The sequence below is a fragment of the Marmota flaviventris genome, chromosome X (genome assembly GCF_047511675.1).
Source record: "Marmota flaviventris isolate mMarFla1 chromosome X, mMarFla1.hap1, whole genome shotgun sequence".
NCBI lineage: Eukaryota > Metazoa > Chordata > Mammalia > Rodentia > Sciuridae > Marmota > Marmota flaviventris.
Window position 1 is genome coordinate 80,650,104 of NC_092518.1, and position 14,951 is coordinate 80,665,054.

The window sequence follows — 14,951 nt, forward strand, 5'->3', positions numbered from 1 at the left end:
TATGTCCTAGTGAATTATACCAGACAGGTCTTAGGTAAATTTTATTTTAATAGAAAGCATGTGGGGGTAGGAACAGTGGGCCCAGTTTATAGAATGATTCCCTTAACCTCATGTCCCCACCATTTGTGTCTGTCTGATATCTAACAATGTTACTTTACTTTTTTCCTCCTGTAATAAAAGAACAATTGTTCAATTTTGGAAATTAAGATTTATTTTACATTAATCAAAGGAAGATGTATTAAAAGAAACAATGGACAGAATATCCAAGAATTACAGGATAACATCAAAAGACCAAATCTAATATTTATCAGGATAGAGGAAGGCACAGAGATAAACCAAAGGAATGCACAATCTCTTTAATGAAATAATACTAGAAAATGTCCTAAACATGAAGAATAAATTGAAAAATCAAATACAATAGGCTTATAGGACACCAAATGTACAAAATTACAACAGATCTACACCAAGGCACATTATAATGAAAAAGTCTATCATTCAGAATAAGGATAGAATCTTAAAAGCCACAAGAGAGAGGAATCAGATTTCATATAGGGGAAGACTGATTCTTATCTTGACAGATTTTTCAACCCAGACTCTCAAAGCCAGGCAATCCTGGAACAACATATACCAAGCTTTGAAAGAAAATGGATGCCAATCAAGAATCTTTTATCCAGGAAAATTTAGCTTCATATTTGATGACTAAAATAAAAACCTTCCATTATAAACAAAAGTTAAAAGAATTTACAGCAAAAAATCCTGTACTAGAGAACACTCTTGGCTAAATATTTCACGAAAATAAAATAAAAACTAACAATGCAAATCTGTAAAGGGAGAAAAGGACAATCAAAGGAGAAACCAAGTAAAGGTAAAAACCAAACATAAACCAAACTGACCAGGAATACAAACTATGTCTCAATAATAACCCTGGATGTCAATGGGCTAAACTCATCAATTAAAAGGCATAGACATGCAGATTGGATTTTTTTTAAAAGAGGCCCAACAATATGCTGTCTTCAAGAGGCTCATCTCACAGGAAAAGATACCTACAGACTGAAGGTGAAAGAAGGAAAAAATCATATTACTCACATGGACCATATATAAAAGCAGGAGTTTCCATCTTCATATCAGATAAAGTGGACTTCAAACCAACGTTAGTGAAAAGGGATAAAGAAAGTCATTTCATACTACTTAAGGGAATCATACATCAGTAAGATATAACAATAATAAATATCTATGCCTCAAACAACGGGGCATCTATGTATACCAAACAAACACTTCTCTACTTCAAGAATCAAATAGACCATAACAGAATAATACTAGGTGACTTTAACTCACCTCTCTTATCAGTGGATAGATCTTTCAAACCAAAAATAAACAAAGAAACTATAGAACTCAATAAAACAATGAACAATTTCGATTTAACCGAAATATATATATATATAATTCCATCCATTAAAGAGTGAATACACTTTTGTCTCAGCAGCACATGGATCCTTCCCCAAAATAGAACCTATATTATTGGACAAAGCAAATATTTTCAAATACAAAACAGAGAGATACTACCCTGCATTCTTTCAGATCATAATGGGATTAAATTAGAAATCAATGATAAAATAAAAAATAGAAGCTACTCCAACACCTACAGACTAAATAATATGCTATTGAGTGACACATGGATAACTGAAAACATCATGGAGAAGATAAAAAAAATTATTAGAGGTAAATGAGAACTCTGATACTAACTAAAATTAGGGTTGGAATCAATAAAATTGAAACAAAAGAAACAACTCAAAAAATTGACAAAAAAATTGGTGCTTTGAAAAAATAAATAAAATTGGTAAATCCTTAGGCACCCTAATGAAAAGAAAGAGAAAAATCAAATCACTAAACTTCATGATAAAAAAGGAAATAACACAACAGACACTATTGAAATACAGAAGGTAATCAGAAACTATTTTGAAAATTTATACTCAAATAAAATAGAAAACCTCAAAGACACTGGAAAATTTGAAGAAGCATATGATTAATCCAAACTGGATGAAGAGGACATACACAACTTAAACAGATCAATTTCAAACAAGGAAATAGAAGATCTACCAACCAAGAAAAGTCCATAACAAGACAGATTCTCAGCCAAGTTCAAAAGACCTACAAAGAAGAACTAATACCAATACTCCTCAAATTGTTCCATGAAATAGAAAACCAGGAAACCTCTCCAAACTCATTCTATGAGGCTTGTTTCACCCCGAAACCAAAAATAGAAAGAGACACATCAAAGACAGAAAATTTCAGACCAATATCCCTGATGAACATATGCAAAAATTCTCAATAAAATTTTGGCAAATCACATATAAAAACGTATTTAAAAATAGTGCATCATGATCAAGTGGGGTTCATTCCAGGGATACAATGTTGGTTCAATATATGGAAATCAATAAATGTAATCCATCACACCAATAGACTTAAAGATAAGAATCATTTGATTATATTAATTGATGCAGAGAAAGCATTTGACAAAATACAGCACCCTTTCATGTTCAAAACACTAGAAAACTAGTGAGAGTAGGAACATATCTCAACATTGTAAAAGCAATCTATGCTAAACCCAAGGTGAACATTATCCTAAATGGAGAAAAATTGGAAGTATGCCCTCTAAAAAAATAGAAATAATAAGGTATGCCATCTTTCACCACTTCTATTTGACATAGTCCTTGAAACTCTAGCCAGAGTAATTAGACAAGTGAAAGAAATTAAGGGATATGAATAGGTCAAGAAGAATTCAAACTACCATTATTTGCTGAGGACATGATTCTATTCCTGGAGGAGCCAAAGAATTCCACCAGAAAACTACTAGAATTAATAAATGAATTCAACAAAGTAGCAAGATATAAAATTGATACCCATAAATCAAGTGCATTTCTATACATCAGTGATGAATCCTCTGAAAGAGAAAATAGAAAAACTACTCCATTCACAATAGCCTCAAAAAATATAAAATACTTGGGTATCAATCTAAACAGAGAAGTAAAAGACCTCTACATTGAAGACTACAGAACATTAAAGAAAGAAATTGAAGAAGACCTTAGAAGATGGAAACATTTCCCATGCTATTGGATAAGTACAATCAATATTGTCAAAATGGCCATATTACCCAAAGGGCTATGCAGATTCAATGCTATTTTTAATAAAATCTCAATGGCATTCTTCAGAGACATAGAAAAAGCCATACTGAAATTCATTTGGAAAAATAAGAGATCCAGAATAGCCAAAGAAATCCTTAGCAAGAAGAGTGAAGCAGGAGACATCACAATACCAAATCTTAAACTATATTATAAAGATAGAGTAACAAAAATGGCATGGTACTGGCACCAAAATAGACTTGTAGACCAATGATACAGAATAGAAGACACAGAGACAAACCCCCATAAATACAGTTACCTCATACTAGACAAAAGTGCCAAAAACATACATTGGAGAAAAGATAGCCTCTTTAACAAATGGTGGTGAGAAAACTGGAAATCCATATGCAGCAAAATGCAACTAAACTGGTATCTCTCACCATGCACAAAACTCAACTCAAAGTAGATCAAGGACCTAGGAATTAGACCAGAGACCCTACACCTAATAGAAGAAAAATAAACCCAATTCTTCATCATGTCAGATTAGGCCCCCAACTTCCTTAACAAGCCTCCTAAAGTGCAAGAAATAAAGTCAAGAATCAATAAATGGAATGTATTCAAACTAAAAAGCTTTTTAGCAAAAGAAACCAGCAATGAGGTGAAGAGGGAGCCTACATATTGGAAGCAAACTTTTGCCACACACATGTCAGATAGAGCACTAATTTCCAGGACATAAAATAACTCAAAATTCTTAACACTAAAAAAATATCAAACAACCCAATCAATAAATGGGCTAAAGAGCTGAACAGACACTTCTCAGAAGAAGATACACAATCTATCATCAAATATATGAAAAAAATTTCAATATCTCTAGTAATTAGAGAAAGGCAAATCAAAAATACTCTAAGATTTCTTCTCACTCTATTCTGAATGGCAGCTATCAAGAATACAAGCTACAATAAGTGTTGGAAAGGATATAGGGAAAAAGGCACACTCATACCTTGCTAGTGGGACTACAAATTTGTGCAACCAATCTAGAAAGCGGTATGGAGATTCCTTAGAAAACCTGAAATGGAACCACCATTTGGCCCAGCTATCCCACTCCTCAGTCTATACCCTAAACACTTAAAAACAGCATACTACAGTAACACATGCACTTCAATGTTTATAGCAGCACAATTCACAATTCTAAACTGTGGAAGCAACCTTCAATAGAGGAATGGATAAAGAAACTGTGCTACATATACGCAATGGAATATTACTCAGCATTAAAAGAGAATAAAATTATGGTATTTGCAGGTACATGGAGTTGGAGAATATCATGCTAAGCGAAGTAAGCCAATCCAAAAAACCAAAGGATGGATGTTGTCTCTGATAAGTGGATGCTGATCCATAGTGGGGATGTGTGGGGAGAATGGAGGAACTTTGATTGGGCAAATGGGATGGAGGGAAAATGAGGGGGCATTGGAGTAGAAAAGACGGTGGAATGAGATGAACTTCATTACCCTAGGTACATATATGACTGCACATGAGGTGTGACTCTACATTGTTACAACCAGAGAAATGAAAATTTGTCCTCCATTTGTAAACTATGAGTCAAAATGCATTCTACTATCATGTATAACTAATCAAAACAAATAAAAAAGTTTAAAAAGGAAGATATATTTAAAGAGCTAACTTTAAATACTGAAATATCAGCAATATCTGACAAAATTCAACAAAAATGGAAACATATACCATGGTTCATAATCAAACATATATTAATTTCCTGCCTTGATACAAAAAAAAAGTTTTGAAGTAGTCTGTCAATCTACTTTACGTGTTTATTAAAATGCCTAAAAAATGACCAAAGCAAAGAAGGTTGATTTGACTGGTTTTGTTTTCTTAATCATCCAAATGAATCAGATATTTGCCAATTTGTCAGTCAACTTTCTGGCACTCAATTAAATGGATTCAACTGTAATGGCCATCCTGATTTTCTGTTCAAATATAAACAGAATACTCCATTAAGTCTGTTTTCATTTATGTGGTAGCCAGTTGATAAGATGAACCTGGCCTTATTAGCTGTTATCAGAGTCAAAACTATAAATTGAAATGTATTCATTTTAATGAAGTAAGAACTTTGTATTTTTTGTCCACATATCCTCTAAAAGAATTTTAGAACTAGGCATACTTTCTCGTATATTTTTTAACTTAATATGAAAGAAAATTCCCTATGAGTTTAAATATCAGCCAACACATATATTTATATTTATGTGTATATAAGTTCTTACATATTGTAAATAAATGTTTTTCAATAAAAATAGGAACAGCACCATTTAAAAGGTATCCCATGAAAGGTTCCATGCCACTACCATGGCAACTTGATATCATCATATTCATTTAAAAATATTATCAAATTCTTGTTTATTTTTTGGGGGGTACAGGGAATTAAACCCAAGGGCACTTAAACACTGAGCCACATCCCCAGCTGTTTATATTTTTTTACTTTGAGGCAGGGTCTCATGAGGTTGCATATAGTCTGTAAATTGTGGAGGTTTGCTTCATACCTGTGATCATTCTACTTCAGCCTCATGACCTACTTGGATTAGAAACGTGCACCACCATGCCTGGCTCATGTTCTTTGAAAGGAGAAATTTTATATTATTTATTTTTCTCCATGAATTTATACTTCATTTCCTATTCATTTACTAAATTTTATCCTAATGAAATATATTTTATGGTTTAAAAACTTTTATTAATCACTCTATCTCACATAAATATAAATTAATATTTATTTCTATTTAATGTGATCATGAGATACTAAATGTTAAGTTCTAAAGTTTTTTTCATCCAGCCTGAGTTATGATTAAACTTATTTTTTAAAAAATTCAATTGCCATAGGCTGAGGTTGTGGCTCAGTGCTAGAGTGCTCATCTAGCATGCATGAGGCACTAGGTTTGATCCTCAGCACCATATAAAAATAAAATAAAGATATTGTGCCCACCTAAAAAAACTAAAAAAAATAAATATTTAAAACAATACAATTTCCTGGTGTCATGGTGCACATCTATAATCCCAGTGGCTCAGGAAGCTGAGACACAAGGATCTTACGTTGGAGGCAAGCCACAGCAACTAAGAAAAACCCTAAGTAGCTTAGTAAAATCCTGTGTCAAAATAAAAAAAAATAAAAAGGGCTAGAGATGTTGCTCAGTGGTTAAGCACCTCTGGGTCCAAATTCCAGTACAAAAAAAAAAAAAAAAAACAGAAAACAAGAAGAAAGAAAAGAAAATGCAATTGAAATAAACATGTAACAATTTTTTAAAATAAAGTATTAATCAAAATGTAAAATTTTATTGGAAATGTCTCTCTAAACCTCTTAAAGTAATAAATAGAGAATATTTTCAATTAGATCACATAATCTGTAGATGAATATTATTAATTGCTAAAAATTAAAACATAAGCAATGAGAAACCTTGTTCTTATATGTAATAAAAATGAAATGGAAAGATGTTTTTTTAGAGCACTGATACTCAGTAATGTGCACTTCAAGTTACCTAGTGAGGTAACATCAAAAAAGGTTTTAATGTTGTATCAGCTTATTAAGTCTGACTTCAACTTCATTAAAAGCAAAACAAATTGGAATTCACTTGTTTGCAAAAGAATTTTTTGTTTATTGTTAGCTATCCTTGATTTATATTTTAGATCTTACTATGTCTTTAATGGAAATATATTTTGATATATTTATTCATGATTCCTTTGTTGGGTACCAAATTCTTTACATCCTGAGGCAGCACCCCAAGGCAAGATCCCTAAAAGGTGAGAGCTACATGTTTCTTTTGTAAATAGAAGGTCAATTGCAAGAGGTCTGTGAAGAAAAAAAAAAGCTCTGTGATATCTCCTTATATACACTAGTTTTAACAAAGAGAATTTGTTAGTTGAGATCTGGAATTTGATTATTTTAAAACCATTCATGACAGAATACCTCTTGGAGGGTATCCTATACCTCCAAGGGCATATGTATCCTAGTTTTAAGACCACTGATGCACAGAATGCTGGATTCTAAATCTTTTGATGGAGATTTTTTGTAACATGCATAACTATAGATAAGCTCATGCCTTCAAAAGAACCCTATTTCTATTCATTCACATTTGAAATTTGAAACAAGGTAAATTCAACCTCCTAAGGATTGTTTTATTTTGATAATTTATAGTCAAGAATAGAAAATGAAATGTTAATTTTTTCTGCACAAATGGTATCTTTCATTTCTCACAGCATGCTGTATGCATTCTAAAGCCGTTTTAAATGGTAATATGCAAGAGCAGAAAAGCTACACATAAGAAAAGGAAATTATTGGAAGTGCAAAATGTAATTCTTGAGAACAAGGGAGGTGACAAAGAGAAGGCACCATAGGATGGTTACTATATTTTTTATATTCATTGATTTTTAATAGTATATATATATATATATATATATATATATATATATATTATGCAACATGATGTTTTGATATATTAATACATAGTAAAATGGTTACTATAGTCAAGCAGATTAACATATCCATCATCTCACATAGTTGCCCTATTTTTGTATATGAATGTGGTAAGAGCACCTAAAATCTACTCTCTTGGCATATTTCCTGTATATAAAAAAGTAGTTTTATCTATAGTGCTCATGTACTTCAGATATCTGGATTAATTCATCCCAAATAACTGCAGCTTTGTACTTTTTCTTATACATGTCCTCATTTCTTTCCTTGCTGACATTTTTACTACCCTGCCATGGTAACCACCATTTTGGAATCCCATGTATTTTATGTTTTTTTTTTTTTTTTTTTTTTTTTTTTTGGATTTCACATGTAAGTGAATTTGTGTAGTGTTTGTCTTTATATATTCTTTAATTTCATTTGGCATAATGTCAGACAGGTTCATTCCATGTGATTATAAATGACAAGATTTCATTCTTTTTATGGCTGAATAATAAACTACATTTTCTCTATTTATTCAGCCTTCCATAGATCCTTAAGTTGTTTCCATATCTTGACAATAGTGAGTAATGCTGCAATGAACATAGTAGCATACACATCTCTACAAGATACTGATTTTATTTATTTTGCATATATGAAAAGAAGAAGGACTGCTGGATCATGTGGTAGTTCTATTTTTAATTTTTTGAGAGAGCTTGATACTGTTTTCCATAATGGCTATAACAATTTATATTCCCACCAACTGTGTGTAAGACATCTTTGTCTCCACATCCTTTCCAAAATAGTGTTGTCTTTTTGATAATAGCCATAGAAACAGAAATAAGGTGATATCTCATTGTTTTGATTTGAGTGTTTTTCAGATGATTAGTAATTTTAAGAATTTTTATCATATGTCTTTTGGCCATTTGTTTGCTTTCCTTAGCAAAATGTCTATTCAAGTCCTTTGCCTATTTTTTTTTTAATTTGGTCATTTGCTTTTGGTTATTGAGTTGCATGAGCTCTTTATATATTTTGGATACTAAGCTCTTATCAGAGTTAGTATTATTTTCTCCCAATTTTTTTGGTGGCTGTATCATTTCGTTGACTTTGCTGTGCAAAGCTTTTTACAGTTTGATGGAATCCCAACTGCTTTATTTTTTCTTCTGTTGACTGAGCTTTTGGTTTGATATCCTTATGCTTTCTTCTGGTAGTTTTATAGCTTTAACTCTATTTACTCTTTTGAGTGGATTTTTATATATGATTAAGGATAACATTTCCTTCTTTTGCATAATGGAAATATACCATTCCCAACTCTATTTATCAGAGAGACTAACTTTCCCCACTGCATTATCTTGGTACCCTTGTCAAAAAATAGTTCACCATACATGCTTGGATTTATTTTACAACCCTTCATTCATTAATACAACAAATTCTTATTGAGCATATTCTATATTCCAGATAACTTTCTAAGAGCTGAGCACATGGCAGTATACAAAAATACAAATTAATTGGCCTTTGTGGAGCTTGCATTCTACTGAAGAGAAACAGGTAATAAACTTAAAGCATAATAAAATATAGTGATGTGTAAGGTAATATATGATATGCATAAAAGAAAAAATAAAGAAGGTAAAGGTAATTTTTAACTAGGGACTGAGGAATGATGGGTAGAAGTAGAATAGAAAGATTAAAAAGACTGAAACAGGCTATATTAATGAACTCTAGTTCTACTCTTGGTGAGAAAGGGAGATATTACAAATTTTTTTTTTTGTTTTGTGTTCTTTTATCTCAGAAGTCATGTGACCTGGCATGTCTTAAAATGGTCACTCTGGCTTTCCTAATTTATTCCCTGGTTGTGAAAACAAAACAAAACAGAAAAGCTGAATTAGTGATATTTTTATAATTGAGGAATATACATTTACAGCCCTACCCTTACTCTATTAAGAAGCATTTACCAAAGAATGTTTATTGAAAACCACTACGTGTCAGGCCCTGCATCAAATATTAGCAGATAGAAAGATTACAAACACAGTTGTTATGCTAAAACAATTCATAGTCCAGTGGGGTACTATGGCTTAGGTCTAGAATGTCCGCCAAGCATTCATGTGTTGAAGAATTGCAATACTGCAATGTCTAGGAGTGAGGCTTTTAGGAAGTGATTGAATCATAAGGGCTCTGACATCATCAATGAATTAATCTATTGATAAGTGATTTCAATATCAATTAAGGACTTGCAAAAAAGGGGAGAAACTGTAGGCAGGTGTGATATTGTTGGAGGAAGTAGGTCACTTGAGACGTGACCTTGGGGACTATATCTTATCCCTGACCCCTATCTCCTCTCCCTTTCCTTGAGCTGAGCAAGTTTATTCTGCTACACTCCTCCACCATGATGTTCTCTCTCATCTCCGGCTCAAAGTAATGGAGAAAACAGACCATGGACTGAGACCTCTGAAACTGTGAGGCAACATAAACTTTTCTTCCTTTAAGTTTTTTATGCCAGGTATTTTGGTCAAAGAGAAGAAAATCTGACTAACACATGGGGAAATATACTTGTAAACAGACATGAATCAAAGTATTAAGATGAGTCTTGGTGGAGAGAACACTTCAGGAATTCTCAAATTTTGAGTGGCACCTTGAAAATAGGCCCAATAAATATTTATTTAAGGAAAAAATTATTATTTTAGAAAAGGAGATACTAAAGTTTGTGTGATTGATAGGCTTTATTGTGATGCAGAAGAGTACGTGAGAAAATACATGGAAAATGTATTGGAGAAGTGTTCTAATGTTTCATTTGATCAATTAGGTTTGACATTAACAAATAACATCAATCAAAATGCACCCACTATTAGGGCTAGACAAGGTTTTAGGAAAGAAAAAAGATTAGAAGAACAAATACAAGGTATAGAAGAACCAATACAAATAGATCAAGGAATAGACAGACATGGGTTGGATTTTCAGTAGGGGTCAATGAGACAATAAAAATTACTTGGAAATCAGAAAGACCAGTATGGGTTCCTCAGTGGCCCCTGACTAAAGAAAAGATACAAGCAGCCCATGACCTGGTCAAACAACAATTAGCGGAAGGACATATGCAACCTTCTGTATCTCCCCATAATACTCCCATTTTTGTCATCAAAAAGAAATCTGGTAAATGGAGATTATTGCAAGATTTAAGAGCCATTAATAATGAGATGGTTATTATGGGACCTGCTCAATCGGGAATTCCTCAATTGTCTGCTTTGCCAAAAACCTGGTATGTTTTAGTTATAGATATTAAAGATTGTTTTTTTTCAATTCCAATTCATCCTGAGGATAGTCCACATTTTGCATTTACTATCCCTGCACTGAATCATGAAGGTCCTGATCAGAGATATGAATGCAAAGTACTCCCTCAAGGGATGGCTAACAGCCCAACTATGTGTCAAATTTATGTTAACAAAGTAATCCAGCCACTTAGAAATCAAAATCCTGAACTACAAATATTTCACTATATGGATGATGTATTATTAGCACACAAAGATAAAAACACATTGCTAGAATGTTATGCCACACTTACAAACTTATAAAAAATTATAATCTAGAGATAGCAATAGATAAAATACAATTAAATTTTCCAATTAATTATTTAGGAGTTCTATTATCCCCAACCATGGTCCGTCCAACAAAAATTCAAATACGAGTAGATCAACTCAAATCACTTAACGACTTTCAAAAGTTATTAGGAGACATAAATTGGATAAGGCCTTATCTAGGTATACCAACAGGAGAGTTGGGACCTTTATTTGATATCCTAAAAGGTCCATCAGATCCAAATTCACCCCAAATGTTAATGTCTGAAGCAAGAAAACCATTAAAAATCATTGAAACAATATGAATTTGGATAGAATTGATATAATTTTGCCGTTATTATTTATTGTACTACCAACAAAAAATATTCCTACAGGAGTATTTTGGCAAGAAGGTCCATTATTATGGATACATTTATCTTATTCTCCTAACACTATTCTTACTAGGTATCCTGAGGCTGTAGGACAATTAATACTCAAAGGAATAAAAGCAACAAAGGGAATTTCTCCCAAGAAAATTATTACTCCATATACTATGAATCAAATTGATGAGTTAGCTAATGAGTTAAATACTTGGGCAATAATCATGTGCAAATCTAATGTTTAATTTGATAACCAATTACCATCTAATCCTTTATTGTCTTTTGGGTCATTGCATCCTGTAATTTTTCCAAAAATGACAAGAAAAACACCTATCATGAATGTTCAAAATATATTCACTGATGGGTCAAATAATGGTACAGCAGCAATAGTTATACCTGATCAAACTTTTACATTTTTAGTACCCAAACAATCAGCTCAAAAGGTAGAGCTTAATGCAGTATTACAAGCTTTTGTGATGTTTAAAGATTCTGTATTTAATTTATTTTCTGATAGTCAGTATATAGTTAATGCTATAGTATCCCTTGAAGATGCTGATAGGATTTCCCCTTCCTCTACTGTTTTCTCTTTGCTTTCCACTATACAAAGTCTAATTTGGGACAGAAAAGATCCATTCTTTATAGGACATATCAGGGCACATACAGGATTGCCTGAAGCCCTTAGTTTGGGCAATGATTTAGCAGATAATACTACACATGACATACATATTTTCTCTACACTAGAAGAAGCTACAAATTTTCATAAAAAGTCCATGTCAATGGTAATACTTTACAAAAGCATTTTAAAATAACTAAGGAACAAGCTAGACAAATAATAAAACAATGTCAAAATTGTGGGACCTTTTTACCACAAGTTAATCTTGGAGTCAATCCTAGAGGACTGATACCTAACCATATTTGGCAGATGGACGTCACACACTTGCCAGAATTTGGAAAATTAAAATATTTGCATGTTACAGTTGATACTTCTTCTGGATTTTTGATGGGCTCCCTTCATTCCGGAGAAAAAACTAAAGATATTATAGCTCATTGCTTACAAAATTTTGCCACTATGGGCGTTCCAAAACAGTTAAAAACAGATAATGACCCTGGTTATACTTCTACCTCTTTTAAACAATTTTGCTCATCATTTGGCATTACTCATATAACAGGAATCCCATACAATCCACAGGGACAAGGCATAGTTGAAAGAGCTCATCAAACTATTAAAATGTACTTATTAAAGCAAAAAGAGGGAATTGGGAAGGGGTATATATTCCCCAAAGATAAACTTAAAATAACCCTTTTTACTCTAAACTTTTTAAATTTGGATTCATCAGGACTTAGTGCTGTGGAAAGGCATATGTGTTCAAAAAATGTACATAAGCCCAAGGTACTTTGGAAGGATATTCTAACAGGACAATGGAAAGGTCCTGACCCAGTAATTGTCTGGAGTAGGAGGTCTGTTTGTGTGTTTTCACAGGGAGAACAGCAGCTGATTTGGATTCCAGAGAGATTAACTAAAGCAATTTCTACAGACCAAAAAGAAAATGATTTGGCTCAAATCCATAACAGCTGGTATCCAGAACTCCAGTTTGGCTACCCTCACATCTGCAACAGAACCAGATATCTTTTTTATTATTACCCTTTCCCACATCATGAAGTTCTATTTTGTTTTTTGAGCTCATACAGACCTAGGTTAATGTTTTGCTGATCAGTTCTATTTTTTGACTGTGGAGTTTTTAAACATTGCTATGGAGATTTCACTTGTAAAAAGTTATAAGGCCTTTACTATTATGTTATGTGTTGTATTATATTATGTGTGCACACTTGTGTTTTATGTTGTATGTTTGTATGTACATATGTCCATATATCATATATGATGAGTGCTCATGAAAAAATGGATCCAATTTTTTTTTATTCACGTGATTTAAATGGTTTAATTTAAATTGGGTAAACAGCTGTTGAGGATTTTTTAATATGTGAACAAAAAAGGAGGTTAACAGATCTGTTTGTTTACTTTCACCTTTTCTTTTCATTATATTTAATAATTCTGTTCAAGATAGTGTAAATTGTTCAGAAAATTGTTTTCTTTTAGTGCCTTCTGGAATGTTACATAATTTTTTCTTTAGCCATTATTGCCAGAATTCTTATCTTCATCCCAGTGCCGGTGAAGACAAAGATAAAACCAATCTACAGCTTCTGCAATAGCTATCACTGAACTGCTTGCAGACCTTGCCTGGATTATGTATCACTTGTATGCATTGTGAACTCACTTGTATGCATTGTGAACTATCTGTTGGTGCAGAGACTTGTGGTAGTGTTGGGGTATTTTTGCTGATGGTGTCATTGGTGGTACAATTTTTCCAAAAGGAGCCATCAATTGACTTGGTGTATCTTCCTCCCTTCTGCTTGTGATGGTCGTTCAGCTAAAATTTGTGGGCCAACAGAGGTGAGGCAAAGAACCTCACCCCTCCTCTGGTACAAAGACCTATCCACAGGTGTGGCTGTATGCTGGACCGGTAGTCAATGACCGGTAAGATCCAATTGCAATGGTACCAATCTAAGACAGGAGGCTGACGTCTTGAAGTCAGCTCATCTGATGACGGGTAAGGACCATATGTAGTATTGGACAACCTAAGGCAGGCACGGTCCCTAAGCCACATGCTTGTTGTTTAAACAGAGAGGGGGAGATGTTGAGAGCCACAGCCGAAGGGGCCCCAGCAAACTTCCAGCTGCCAGCAAACTTCCAACTGCCAGCTGATGATTGGCTCACAGCGGCCCCAGCAAACTTCTAGCTGACAACTGATTGGCTCCTCTGCGGTGATGCTCATTGGGCTGTTTCCCCGCCCTTTCAGGCCACGGAGCTACTCATTGGGGGACTTTTTTGGGCTCCGCCCACGTGACCCAGCCAATTGGCCTCAAGAGCAGGAGGAGTGGAGGAGGTTGAGAGGCTTGTGGGAAGCCCGTGGTGGCAGTTGGGCTCTGAGGGTTTTCCTGAGGAGCTGTGTGGTGCAGTGTGTGTGTTCTAAAAATAAAGTTTGTTTCTTTTGACAAGTGGCTCCTGAATTGTGCCCAGCCAGACTGTGGCAGAGAAGTGTTTTGTTTTTTTAAGGGTAGAGTTATTCAAATGTTTTATTACTAATTTTCCAGAATGTTTTTTGATTTTGGATTCCACTGTGATTATTTCACATTGTACTATCAATACATGGTAAAATGTCTATAAGAAAGCAGGTGTTTAATATTTGATAAACCAAATTAACAATGCCTATTTATTTTCTCTCTTAATCATTCCATGGCCAAAAAGTATGGGATATGCTATCTTCCATCTCTCTCTTTTATTTAAATATTTATTTTTTAGGTGTAGATGGACACAACCCAATGCCTTTATTTTCTCATATAACTACTGATACGCACTTTTTAAAAAAAATCTTGTTTATTTTGAAGTCATTTTTCAGATATGTCA